Source organism: Zalophus californianus, chromosome 6, assembly GCF_009762305.2.
Source record: "Zalophus californianus isolate mZalCal1 chromosome 6, mZalCal1.pri.v2, whole genome shotgun sequence".
In the NCBI taxonomy this organism is placed as follows: Eukaryota; Metazoa; Chordata; class Mammalia; order Carnivora; family Otariidae; genus Zalophus; species Zalophus californianus.
In genome coordinates this window covers 97,018,522-97,032,710 of record NC_045600.1, presented here as the reverse complement: position 1 = coordinate 97,032,710, position 14,189 = coordinate 97,018,522, and the positions used below count along the sequence as shown (strand labels likewise).

The 14,189-nt window shown below is 35.7% G+C and overlaps 1 protein-coding gene and 1 pseudogene across 4 annotated transcripts in view; both read left to right on the top strand.

Moving 5' to 3' along the window:
- RFX7 (regulatory factor X7) overlaps nucleotides 1-14,189 on the top strand; it is a 136,277-nt gene that overhangs the window by 40,533 nt on the left and 81,555 nt on the right. The window lies entirely within an intron of this gene.
- Nucleotides 3,970-4,886, top strand: LOC113908670 (annotated as a pseudogene).

The window sequence follows — 14,189 nt, the reverse complement described above, 5'->3', positions numbered from 1 at the left end:
TGGTTTAATATTTTGGCAAGAATACTTCATAGGTGGTTTTGTGTACATTCATCAAGAGGCTCAGCCTTACCCTTTCACTCTTATGGAATGTATTTCCTCAGCTATACTGTGCTAGATATCATAGTCTTGCGCTAGGGAGCTATTTTTCTGTTGAGGGTCACCGAAGCAGAAGTCATTGTAGGTCCCATTGTTCTTTCTCCTTATTTCCATTGTGCCCTCCCCTACGCCTCCATTTGACCTTAAGGTTAGGCATTACTGGGAAGAGACTGACATATACCTGTTGTATGTTCCTGGATTATGTAGTTAAGGATACAGAAGTCAAATAACTATTCTGAGTAATAGTAAATGCAGCGTATCTTTTAAACATTTTTTTCGATCTCTCTGGGGTTTCTTGTGTGTGTACAGCTATCTGACCTTTAGGAAAAGTTTACCTAGAGTTGCTGTATCAAATGTATGGTATATCTTCGCCCTTTATACCTAGGCGTTCATTAAAATTCTACAAAGACTTAACATAATAATCAAGTGATAGTTATAAAGCATCATAGTTTTCTGGATTTTAAATGAATTCAGCACCAGCAAGGCCATATTCTTATCCTGGGAGACAGAAAGCAGAGTGGTTACTGAGTTACATGATCAATATCTTTGCCTCCAGCATTCTGGAGTTCTGGAAAGCCCATTTTCCTGCAGCCCACCCCCTGAGTCTGTTTTTAATACCCTTTGTCTTGTATGGTTCTGATACTTAAGTTTGCACCAAGAACCATGATCTGAATACTCATTCCCACACTGCTATCCCTGCCTCGCCTTTCTTTCTCTCCCTTCTCTTCCCTCCATCCGTCATTTTATTGAGCACGCATTGCCTAATGTGTACCAGGAGAAGTGCTAGACTTAGGAAACACATAAACAAGACACCAGCCTTCTCTACAAGGGTGAACCACTGGACCTTTAGTTATCTGTATGAAAAACATGCATATATCACACACAGAATCCAAGGAAACTCAAACACCAAATGTGAGAAGCAAACATTTATGAGAAAATAAATCTCTCCCTCTTTTCTTTTTTTTAAGTAGGCTCTGCTCCGAACATGGAGTCCAACACTGGAGTTGAACTCAACGACCCTGAGATCGAGACCTGAGCTAAGAGTCAGATGCTTAACCGACTGAGCCATCCAGGCACCCTGAAAATAAATCTCTTTGTGACCTCATGATAAGGAAAATTTTTTAAAAACAAGACACCAAAAGCACTTTCATGAAGGAAAATACTAATAAATTTGAATACATTAAAATAAAAGCTTTCTGTAAACAACACCACAAAAAGAAAAACAAGTGCAGATGGGGAGAAAATATTTGTAATTCAAATAATTGGCAGAGGATTAGTATCAGAGTATAAAGAGGACTCATTATAAGAATAATAACAGTAAACAACAAAGTAAAAAAATGGGTAAAGGATATGAGTAGGCAGTACATATAAGAAGCCTTCATTGGTTAATAAACATGGTAAGGATGTTAAACTCAGTTAATAGAGTAATGCATATTAAAACTGCAATAATTTCACACACATTACATTGGCAAAAGTCTGTCATTACCAGATTTTGGGTAGGGTAAAGAAATTATTCTCATACACAGCTGATAGAGTATACTTTGAAGGGCAATTTAGCAATAATTAGAAAGTTGAAGAGCAACATACCAGAATTCCCCTGCAAGATTTGTGTCTGTATGTTTGTGTATGTGTCTGAGAGAAAGTGTTGCAATGTGCATAGCAAGATCTGTATGCCAAATGTTTGTTGCAACATTGTGTGTTACAGTATAGAGCTAGAAACACCATAGGTGTCTTTCAGTGGAAGAATGTATAAAGAAAAAGTAGTATGTTCAGACAATGGGATACTATGTGTATTTTCTAGGGCTGCTGTAACAAACTACCACAAGAGTAGGTGACTTAAACAACAGGAATTTATTTTCTCACAGTTCTGGAGGCCAGAAGTCCCAAGATCAAGGTGTTACCAGGGTTGATTCCTTCTGAGGGGTATGAGGGAAGGATCTTCCAGGTTGCTTTCCTTGGCTTGCAGACGGCCTTCGTATGTCTCTTCACATCATCTTCTTTCCTTGTATGTCTCTGTGTCTGCATTTTCCCATTTTATTAGCACAGCTTTCGTATTGGATTAGAGCCTACCCGCATGACTGATTTTAACTTGATTGCCTCTATAAGACCCTGTCCCCAAATAAGTTCACATTGTGAGGTACTGAGGATTGGTACATAATTCAACCCATAACACTAGTAACAGTTAAAATGGATAAACTAGAATGAATAAAAATAGACACACTAAAGCCTAGTAGGTAAAAGGGGGGAGAAAAGGTAGAATAATACATGCATCATAACTCCATGTTGATAAACAAAACTGCTTCATGTTGTTTAGTGACATACATTAGTTTCCCCCCCTCCTTATCCAACAGGGACCCGAGTGGATGCCTGAAACCATGGATAGTACCTATGTTTTTTCTTATACATACAGTCATGCATACCTATGATAAAGTTTAACATATAAATTAGGTACAATGAGAGATTAACAACAAACTAATAAAATAGAACAATTATAACAATATACTAAAACAGAAGTTTAGGTGAATACGCTCTCTCTAAACATCTGACTGTACTCACCCTTCTTGTGGTGATGTGAGGGTGATAAAATGCATATATGATGAGATGAAGTGCAGCGAATGATGCAGAGCTAGGCTATGGGTGATCTTCTGACTATACATTATACATCAGAAAGAAGATCACCTGCTTCTGGACCATGATTGACTTTGGGTAACTGAAACCGTGGGAAGTGAAACCACAGGTAAGGGGGAACTACTCTACTGAATATTTGTGGTAAAAATATAAGCATTCATAAGAATGGTAACCAACAAGTTCTAGATAGTGGTCACCACCAGCAAAGGAATGGTGAAGTGAAATTGGAGAAGAGCCCAGAGGTGCTTCAGTTTTATCCATGAAGTTTTCTTCCTTAAGGGAAAAAAGATAGAAAAATAGTCAGATTAGTTCAAAGTCACTGGCAGGAACATGTGTGTTACAGTATTCTTTATAACTTTACTGTATACTTATAACTTGGTAATCTCAAAAAATAATAGACAAAATACTAACTCACTAAGAAGTGGAAAACAATAATACCAATAATTAAATAGTAGGCAAAAGTTATCTGGTAACTCTAATTCTTCTAGTTGAAAGTAGTTTTGGGGTTCCTGGGTGGCTCAGTTGGTTAAGTATCCGACTCTTGATTTCTGCTCAGGTCATGATATCAGGGTCCTGGGATTGACACATCAGGCTCTGTGCTCAGCAGGAAGTCTGCTTCAGGATTCTCTCTCCCCCTGACTCTCCCCCACTTGCTTGTGCGCGTGTGTGCACTCTCTCTCTCTAAAATAAATCTTTAAAAAAACAAATTAGTTTTAATTTTCTGAACAAGAAAATGAGTTTTTTGATAAAATTAGCAAATGGTTAAAATATTTTGTTTTTCAAAAAGTTCACTTTTCATACCTAACAAAGTTTGAACTTTTGAAATAACTCGTTTGTAGAGCATTGTATTGAGTATATTGGGGAACTTCTTATATGTGAGTCAGCAACTTTGTTCTCTACACTCGAGTAGTAGCTCTCAACTAGGGACATGTGATAATACGTGGAGCAGTTTTGGTTGTCAGAATGTCTACTGACATTTAGTGGGCAGCATCCAGGAATACCCTAACATTCTATAAAGCACAGGACAAACTGTACAGTAAAGAAAGATGCCTGTAAAAACCAGTGTCCCATTGAGAAGTGTTGGTCTACAAGCTAAATTACTTTTAAAGCAGATCCCCAAAGGTTCATAAGATCAGGCAAGAACTCTGAACAATGACTATTTTTAAAGCATTTTGGGGAGGAGTCATAATGGTGTCTGTATGATTTCTGAAGGCTACTGTATCAGACCTCAGCCAACCAGAAAAGATGACAACAGCAGCTAGACCAACTTCTGAATCCGTGAGAGGTGGGAGAGGAAAAAGAGAAGGTTATTTGAGCCACCTCTTAAAGCAATATTCAAGTAGAGACCTTCTCACACAAAGATAAAATATAGATGAACTATTCAGGAGGCTGACGAAGAATTTTGGAATCACGATTTCAGGACAGAGCTGGAAAGGAGAGAGCTACAGCAAGAGATAAAAAGAAATCACCCAGCAGGAGAACATACAACATCTTCTTCAGTGTCAAAGAAGCCTTGGTTAAACCAGATTCCTCCTGCCAACCTTGATGCAGATGAGCCTCTAAACAGAGGAAGAAGATGGAAAGTTTGAAGAGGAGAGTAAATGATGATACTGCAGCTCTTCTTGAGGGAACTAGAAAAACTTTAAAAATTGCTGAAGAGCAGGCCTGGAAGGAACAAGAGCAGAAAGCTGAAGAAGAAAGAATAAGTATAGAAAACGTTGAATGGAAACCCTCTCCTTAATCTCACTGGCCCATTCCAGCCTTAGGCCACTTTCAAAGTTAAAAGATGGAACACTACATCAAAAATTAATTAATTAATTAATTTAAAAAAGAAAACATGGGATAAAGGAGATGTCTGGGTGGCTCAGTTGGTTAAGCCTCCGACTCTTGGTTTCAGCTCATGTCATGATCTCAGGGATGTGAGATCGAGCTCCCTGTCGGGCTACGCGCTCAGCGTAGAATCAGCTTGAGATCTCTCCTTCTCACTCTGCCCCTCCTCTTGCTCACACACACACTCTCTCTCTCAAATAAAATCTTAAAAAAAAAAGATGATTATGTTGTTTTCAAGAACTGTGCAAAAAGGTATAGATCAGAAGAAAGACAAAAGATTTGTAAATGATACACTTTGATCTGAATTTCACAAAATGTTCATTGGGCAATAAAATAGTACAGTTTTATGTGCTTAATTAAAGACTGTAAAGTGGGGGTGCCTGGGAAGCCCAGTTGGTTGGGCCTTCGACTCTTGATTTCAGCTTGGATCATGAACTCGGGGTCATAGGATTTATCCCTGTGTAGGGCTCTGAGCTCAGTGTGAAGTCTGCTGGACATTCTCTCTCTCCCTCTGCTCCTTCTGCCCACTCACGCTCTATAAATACATACCTACATACCTACCTATATACATACATAAAATCTTAAAGACTGTAAAATGTAAATGATTCAAAACAAAAGCATTTTGGTGTATAAATATAAACGTAATTGGTACTTTGTTGATTAGGTAGTGTAGTATCAAAATGAATTTTTCTCAGTTTTATGATCATAGGTTGTTTTTTTATTAAGGTAAAATTTACATAACAAAATTAACCACTTAAAGTTCACAATTGAATGACATTTAATACATTTATAATGTTGTGTAACCATCACCTCTGTCTAGTTCTAAAATATTTCATCATCCCACAGTGAAGCCCCATATGCTTTAAGCAGTCACTCCCCAATTTCCTGTCCCCTCAGCTCCTGGCAGCCACCAGTCAGCTTTCTAGTTGCATGCAGGTACTCTGGATGTTTCAGATACATGAAATTATACAATACATGACCTTTTATGTCTGCCTTCTCTAAACAGATTTTTACTGGTTTTAGTATGGATCATTTTTTGTGTGTTACTGAATGATATTCCATTATATGGATGTACCACATTTTGTTGATTCATCCATTGATGGACATTTGGGTTGTTTCCACCTTTTGATTCTTAAGGATAGTGCATCTGTGAATATTTATGTGCACATTTTTGTTTCTGTTTTCATTTCTTTATATAACTAGGAATAGAATTTCTGGGTCATGTGATAATTCTGTTTTTTGAGGAAACACCAAACTGTTTTCTGCAGCAGCGACACCATCTTACATTCCTTTTTTTGTTGTTAGTAGCAGACAGCGGTTCCAGTTTCTCCACATCCTCACCAACAGATACCAGTTATTTTTAAGAAGACATAGTAAGAGGGCGCCTGGGTGGCTCAGTCCATTAAGTGTCTGCCTTTGGCTCAGGTCATGATCCCAGGGTCCTGGGATGGAGTCCCACATCGGGCTCCCTGCTCAGCAGGGAGTCTGCTTCTGCCTCTGCTGCTCCCCCCTGCTCATTCTTTCTCTCTAAAATAAATAAAATATTTTTTAAAAAAAGTCATATAAATATTTCTGGGTGATGGGATTAAGGGTAGTTTGCTTTTTATATATATATATATTTTATCTTTCAACTTTTATAGAATTAACCACTACTACTATAGTTATTTTTAGAAACGTAAAATTTTGGGGGCGCCTGGGTGGCTCAGTCGGTTAAGCGTCTGCCTTCGGCTCAGGTCATGATCCCATGGGATCAAGCCCCACGTTGGGCTCCCTGCTCAGTGGGAAGCCTGCTTCTCCCTCTCCCACTCCCCCTGCTTGTGTTCCCTCTCTCGCTGTCTCTCTCTGTCAAATAAATAAATAAAATCTTTACAAAAAAATAAGAACATAAATTTTTAAAAATTTTGTTCTCATTTGAGCAAACTACAAGTAAATGCTTCATATTCATTATAGAAAAGTATAAGGTAAAAATATCTTTTACTTTGATGGACTGTAAGCTAAGTCATAATCCACAAAAAGGATCTGAAGTCAGTATACTTTTAACAGAATTAATTATTTTATAGGAAGAGGAAGCTAAGAGTTTGACTTGTCCTGGCAAGTCTAGATAGAATGTAAGAGCTTCTTACAGTTGATATATTACACTGTACCTCTCCTACTTGAGATTTTTCATGGGTGAAGTCTAATATCTGGTATTCATAGATCACAATTTCTGCAACACAGGAATTTTGAATCAAGTATATAGGAATTGTGAGTCACTCTGAATTCAGACTTGGAGACTCTAAATAAATGTAGAAATAGTATTGAACTTTTGGTTGGAGGCCAAACCTGTTATTGGAGAGATGAGTGGGAGTATCTTAGAATGATATCAGTATGATATCAATGATATCAATGATATCAGTTTATAAACAATTTGTGGAAACTGGAAAAACAGAGTTTCTGAAATATTTGTAGCAAGCAGTCTCTATTCTTTGAAGTATACTGTTACTTACAATGTATTATTTCTATGTATGTTTGGCCCATGACTACTAATTTATTTATTGTATCATATTGAACTCTGAAGAAAGGGGAATATTACATGGTTATTTTTGTGAAGTGTTTTCTGTGAGGTAAAGTAGGCTTAGACTGTTTTGTTTGTTTGTTTTTTTAATACTTCCTAAAATTACTGTCTCTTTTGTGTAACCCCACTAGGTAAGAAAGTTTTCCCCAGCTTCACTCTGTAATTCGATTTAGGGAAAACAAAATATGCTTTCTCAAACTGTATCTCTCTTCATTAAATTAGTATAAACTCTCCTTGCTGCTGTGTTTCCCTCTTTTCCCTACTCCATAGGTCCAGGATTAAGATTTTTACTTCTTAACATTGTGTTGATCTGACTTGACATGCAAAGCCTGAACTGAAAGAAATGGAAGATGAATGATTAGGGTGTTCCATAGCCTTAGTAGTTAAAATACCACAGCAAAATTATGATACTGATATATTGTTATTTTTGTCTAATACCAAATGCCAGATTGATACTATTTAATTAAAATGTTTATAAAACAATTTTATTAAAAACCTGTGAGACCAGAAGTTCAATGGATTTGAAATATAATAAATTATCAACAATTTAGAAAATGTCAAAAAAACATGGGAAAATACTCACATTAAACATATTATTTGAACATAAGTTATTTGCAGATAAAATTAATAAAAGTTTTATTCAAAAATAAAAATGAAAAATATTTAAACAATGAAATGTTAAGTAAAATACTATCTTCTTTTAAAATGCTCAAATGTGCATCAGTGGTTCATTGTTAGAGTGGTGAATGTATTTTTTTTAAAGGCTTTATTTATTTATTTGATAGAGTGTACAAGTAGGGGGAGCAGCAGAGGGAGAGGGAGAAGCAGGGTCCCCACTGAGCAGGGAGCCCGATGCAGGCTTGATCCCAGGACCCTGGGATCATGACCTGAGCTGAAGGCAGATGCTTAACCGACTGAGCCAGCCAGGCGCCCCAGTGAATGTATTTTTATGTATATTTTCCTGCTGCTGAAAAATTTTCTTAAACTTAAGTAGTCAGAGTAATGTTGAAAAAAGTAATTATAAGTTAATTCCAAATATATCCATAGATAATGCCGTTTCTTGTTTGATTTAGTTCATGATTTATTTTAATTTAAATTTTTATATATTTAATTTTTTAATTTTTGATCGAAGTCTTAGAGGCTTACAGTTTAATGAGTTCGGAAAGGTGTTAACAGGGGCGCCTGGGTGGCTCAGTTGTTAAGTGTCTGCCTTTGGCTCAGGTCATGATCCCAGGGTCCTGGGATCGAGCCCCACATCGGGCTCTCTGCTCAGCGGGAACCCTGTTTCTCCCTCTTCCACTTCCCCTGCTTATGTTCCCTCTCACTGTGTCTCTCTCTGTCAAATAAATAAATAAAATCTTAAAAAAAAATGTGTTAACAAGATTTGCTAAAAGGTTCACCAACCACTAACTCATTGCCTCAGAGAGAAAGCCAAGAGGAGTAAGTACCTCCTATCTCTTCTTTTATTTTTATCTCCTAAAGATACTGCTCTGTTATCTTATCTGAGTATATTTAAGAGTGAGGCACAAAAAGCTAGGAAGCTCTTTGCAGGTGGTTGGGACTTCTGCTTTCTGATTCAGTAGGTGTGGGGTGGGGCCCACATGTCTGCATTTGTCCCAGATGATGCTAGTCCAAGAATTCTATTTTAAGAACCATTTCACTAGGGAATGCTCTTGAGAGTCACATCTGTGGAAAGAATGTAAGAAAGCAGAGGGAAGGTTAAGGTGCAGTGCTAGCGAGTTCTGAAGTTGGAATGACCCATCAGAGTTGTCCCAAGTTGTAACAAAGAGCTGGGCCTTTCTTTATACCCTCATGTTGATCAGTCTCTGTGGCTTTTCCCTGGAAGGAGATAGGACCTTGGGAGTGAAGTTTTCTTCAACATTGGCTATCCCCAGAGTGGGCTGACAACTGAAGTCTTCCTGCTGGAAGCACTACTAGCAGCTGAAGGACAAAGTTCTTCTTTCCTGAAAAGGGGAAATGGGGCAGTATATTAGAGTTTATACGTGCTTCTTCCAAGTCAACCCCAATCCTCATCCCAAGATGTACACTTTTTCTAATTTTTCTTTTGCCATAGATGAATTTTGTCTATGCTAGAACTTCATATAAATGGAACTGTATAGAGTGAACTTTTCTGGGTGGTGTCTTTGGCTCACTATAATACCTACTAGATTCATCCATGTGTTTTTATGTATGCTAAGATTTTTTTTAATTGTTGAGTCCTGTGAATATATCCATTCTTATACTGACTTCCATTTGGATTGTTTTCAGTTTGGGGCTATTATGACTAAAGATTCTATGAACATTTTTATTCAAGCCTGTTTTTTGGATACACAGTTTCATTTCTTTTAAATAAATACCTAGGAGTAGAATTGCCGCAATAAAAGATAGCTTTATATTTAACTAAATTTTTCCGAAGTAGTTTTACCTTTCATATTTCCAACAGAAATGTATGACAGTTGCAGTTGCTCCAAACTTGGTGTATTCTGTTTTTAATTTTAGCCATCCTAGTGAGTATATAATTGTATATCATAATTTTGATTTGCATTATTTCCTTGATGATTAATGATGTTGAATATCTTTTCATTTGCTTCTTGGACATTTGTATATTCCTTTTTTGTGTGAACTATTTCCAATTGTTTGCTTACTTATTAATTGACTTTACTATTGACTTGTAGGAATTTATTACATATTCTGAGCCATAAGTCTTTTGTTAGGTATATGTTTTGCAAATACTGTTTTTGTTTGGTGGCTTGTTTATTTTAATTGATGTCTTTTGATGAATACAGTTGATTTTCATTTTGGTAGAATCTAATTTATTTTTTTCTTTAATGGTTATTGCATCCCAAGACATCTTTGTATATTTTCAGGTCATAATAGTCTGTGATTTTTTGTAGGCATTATAGTTTATAAATTTTTATAGTTAATTTTAAGATCCAACTCAAAATTAGCTGTAGGATGAGTTATGTTCATTTGTTTATAGATATATCCAGTTATTCCATCAGCCTTTGTCAAAAGGATTTTCTTTTATCACTTGAATTGCTTTAGTACTTCTGTGCATATAATGTTAACTTTACTCCACTTGCCCTCAAAATTTGCTTTTCATCTTTGTGTTTTCATCTCTTTGACTGTGATGTGCCCATGTGTGGTTTTCTTTGTAATAATCCTGCTTGGAATTTAATGAGCTTAGATATGTAAGTTCGTGTTTTTCACACAGTTTGGGGAAATTTTTGGTCATTTATCAGATATTTTTCTGTCTCGTCTCTCCTCTCCAACTGTACATAGTTAGACCACTTGATGTTGTACTACAGATCTCTGAAGCTCTGCTTACTATGTTCAAAATCTTTTTCTTTCTCCTTTAGATTCAATAAGATGTATTGATTTATTTTCCAGTTTAGTGACCCTTTTTCTGCTGTATCTGATCTCCTGTTAAGGTAATCCAATGAATTTTCATTTTAGACATTGTACTTTTTAGTTTTAGAATTTCCATTTGGTTCTTTTTCATAACTACCATTTCTCAGCTGAGGTTCTCCTCTGCCATGTATACATTTCTTATGACCATATTTTCCTTTAAATACTTGGACGTATTTATAATACTTAGAAATCTTTGTCTACTAATTCTGACATATGGATCATTCAGAATTTGGTTTCTGTAAGCTGCTTTTTTATCTTGACTTTTATCTTTTTCCTGTTTCTTCTTTCTGGTAAATTTTGCTTGTGTAAGGGGCATTGTGGGTGATATGTTGTTGTAGGCTTTGGATTCAGTTATTTTTCTCTGAGTGTTGTGGGGTTTTTTGTTTTTTGGGTTTTTTTGTCCTGGTAGACTGTAACATGTCTGGATTCAAACTCCAACATTATTACTCATGTAAAAGGCAGCAGCAAGGAGACTCAACTCAGATCTTTCCACTTTTTCCAACTGCTCCTTTTTTCTGGAGGCCTTGGAGTCTTTCCCAGAGGAAGGTTATCCAAACATTTGGGCACAATTTATAAAGAAATTTTGTGGCACCTTCCTTTCTGGGATTTCATCTTTCATGTTACAGTGGCTCTGGCAATCCCAGACTTTGTCCTCTGCCTCCTCAGCTGGTAAGACAGCACATTTCTGCCTTATTCTTCAGTGATCATTGTTGCATGGGTGGATAAGTGCCCCCGGACAATAGCCTTATAACTACAAATCCTACCCAGTGCAGTTCCCTTCTTTTAAGGATGCTTCCCTCTAGTTGCTGCCTGCTTTTGGTCACTCTAATTTTGATGCCTGTTTTTATATTTTATCCACAATGTGTCATTATTATATGTGGGAAGTTACTTTGTCATTATCTGAAGCAGGACATCAGGATATTGAAGCATTATTTTATTTTAATCGAGTCAATAAAAACATTGAATATTCAGGAATATTGTAGGAAATTATAAAATGCCCACTAAATGGAATATTACGTCATATTAAAACTTTGAAACAAAAATTGGAAACAGAACAGGATGTCTGCTATCAATGCAATTCTTCATCCTTAGACTAGAGATTTTAGCCAAAGTAATTAGATAAGAAAGGAGGAGAAAAAGGCATAAAGACAGAAAAGGAAGAAAAATATTTTCATTAATTGTAAGTGAAATTGTTACCTACAAAAGAATCTATATACTATTAGAACTAATAAGTTCAGGAAGGTTGCTGGATATAAGGTCAACATAGAAAACTAATAGTTTTTGTGAATATCAGCATGTACATTAGCAAGAGCCGATTAGAAAACATAATTTTAAAAAGATAGAGAAAATTATAAGACATTTTTAAAGACAGACAAAAATAAATCAAATTATGAGTCAACTCCCCCACTTCAATCTATAACATCAGTACAGCTCAGTATAAATCTTAACAATAATTTTGTGAAATTGGAAAAACCAAAAAACTCACCTAGATTATTTAAGGCCTAAGAATTATCAAGACTATTCTGAAAATGGTCAAGGAAGGTCATGTAATCAAATAACTAGACCTAATTTTTAAAGCACTGGTAAATTTAGAGTGGTGGCTCAGAGATAGACACATAGATTAATAACAAAACAGAAAAAAAGCCAAAAATAGAGTCAAGCATACATGAAAACTTGGCATAATAAAATAGGGAGCAATTGGCCTACCAGAAAGAAAATATGTATCACACCATACCATACATAAGAATAAATTCTAATTCAAATAAAGATCAAACTTGAAAAAGCTAACTTGAATGAAAAATATGTCCTTAAAACTTTAGCTAGATAGGATGTCTTAAGATAAAAAACATAGATCATGAAGGAAAAAAATAAATTTGACTAAATCAAAAAGTTAAGCTTTAGTAAGATATCATTAAAATATATAATTAACAGAGTTAAGTATATGTAACAGGATTCGTGTCCATAGTGTATAAAGAACTGCTACAACTTAATAAGAAATAATCAGCTCCACTTAAAAATGGGCAAAGAATACGAACCAGCAGTTTACAGAGGAGAAAATCCATATGGCCAGTAAACAGGTGAAAAGTAATGTTAGCAATTGGGAAAAATAAATTTAAGAAATTTATATCCATTAAGATAGTGTTTAATATGTGTATTATATATCATGTATAAATGGCAAATATTTGTACAAAGTAATAGGAAAATAGAAGCTATCATATAGCTGATGGAAGTGTAAATGGATATAAACTGCTTGGGAGAAGTACTTGGTAATATATTATGGAATTGAAAAGATACATCCATGAGCCCCTGAAAATTAACTTTTCAATTTATAACTGAGAGATTTTCACATGTGTATACCAGGAGACATGTACAAAGTTTATTGCAGCATTGTTTGTAAGAAAAACTGGGAAGTATAAAATTGGCTTTTGGTAAAGAAATGGATGAATAATAAAAAAAGGAAATAGATGAATAAATTTGATATATTCACCCAATGGAACACTTTTCAGCAGTTAAAATGAACAAACCTCATCAAAGTGTAGATCTCAAAAATTATGTTGAATGAAAAAAGACAATTGCAGAATATATATAATGTACAGGCATTTATATAAACATTTAAAAGCTTCTTGGAACAGCGGTATATGTTACTTATAGACTTGTACATCTAATACAAGTATTGAAATATCAACTGGGAGGCTTACACATCAAATTAATGATAGTTATCTTTGGGAAGGTAGTGAGATATGGTATGAGACTGGACAGAAGAACGAAGGGGACTTAAACTTAATCTATATCCTTCTATAATGCCTGTGTTAAGTATGAAGTAAAAATAAAAGGCTAGATCAAGTGATTGCCAAAGTTCATATCTAGCTTAGAAGCACATTTTACTTTTTTAGTTTATTCTTTCAAAGGCTGTCTTTTACACATACTTTTTAGATTTACCAAGTTATTTGTGATAAGACATAGTCATCTTCAGATATTCCACAGCAAGTTTCTGATAGGAAAGGAGTATATTGGAGCTATGGTTTAAAAAATAGTGACATTTTCAATTTCATATTAGTTTCTCTAAAAACCCTTTTTTAAGTGGTCCCAGTTTTTCCAAAGAGTTTTCTTCATATGGGGGGCTGAATGTGTTTTTGTCATTTATTCGTTTAACAGATTTTATTGAACACCTAACATGTGCCAGTTGATAATAACAGCAGTGAGCAAAACAGACAGAGCCTGCTTTCATGGAGTTTAAATTCTAGTCAAGGAAGATAGCCAGTAAACAAATAAATTAATAAAAATATAAAATGGGCACCTGGGTGGCTCAGTCAGTTAAATGTCTGCCTTTGGCTCAGGTCATGATCCCAGCGTCCTGGGATCAAGTTCCGCATCAGGCTCCCTGCTCAACAGGGAGTCTGCTTCTCCTTCTGCCCCCCCCCCCCACCATTCTCTCTCTCACTCACTCTCCTAAATAAATAAAATCTCTAAAAAATATATAAAATGACTGATGGCAAGTGCAATAATGAAAAGCGAAGCTGAGCAAGAAGGATAGAGTGATGCAGAATATTTTATATGGGAAAGTCAGGGAAGAACTATCTGTAAAAGATAACATCTAGCAAGGACATTAAGAAAATGAACAGATAAGTTATATGGGAGAAGAGTCTTAGAGGCTGACAGAAGAAGCCAG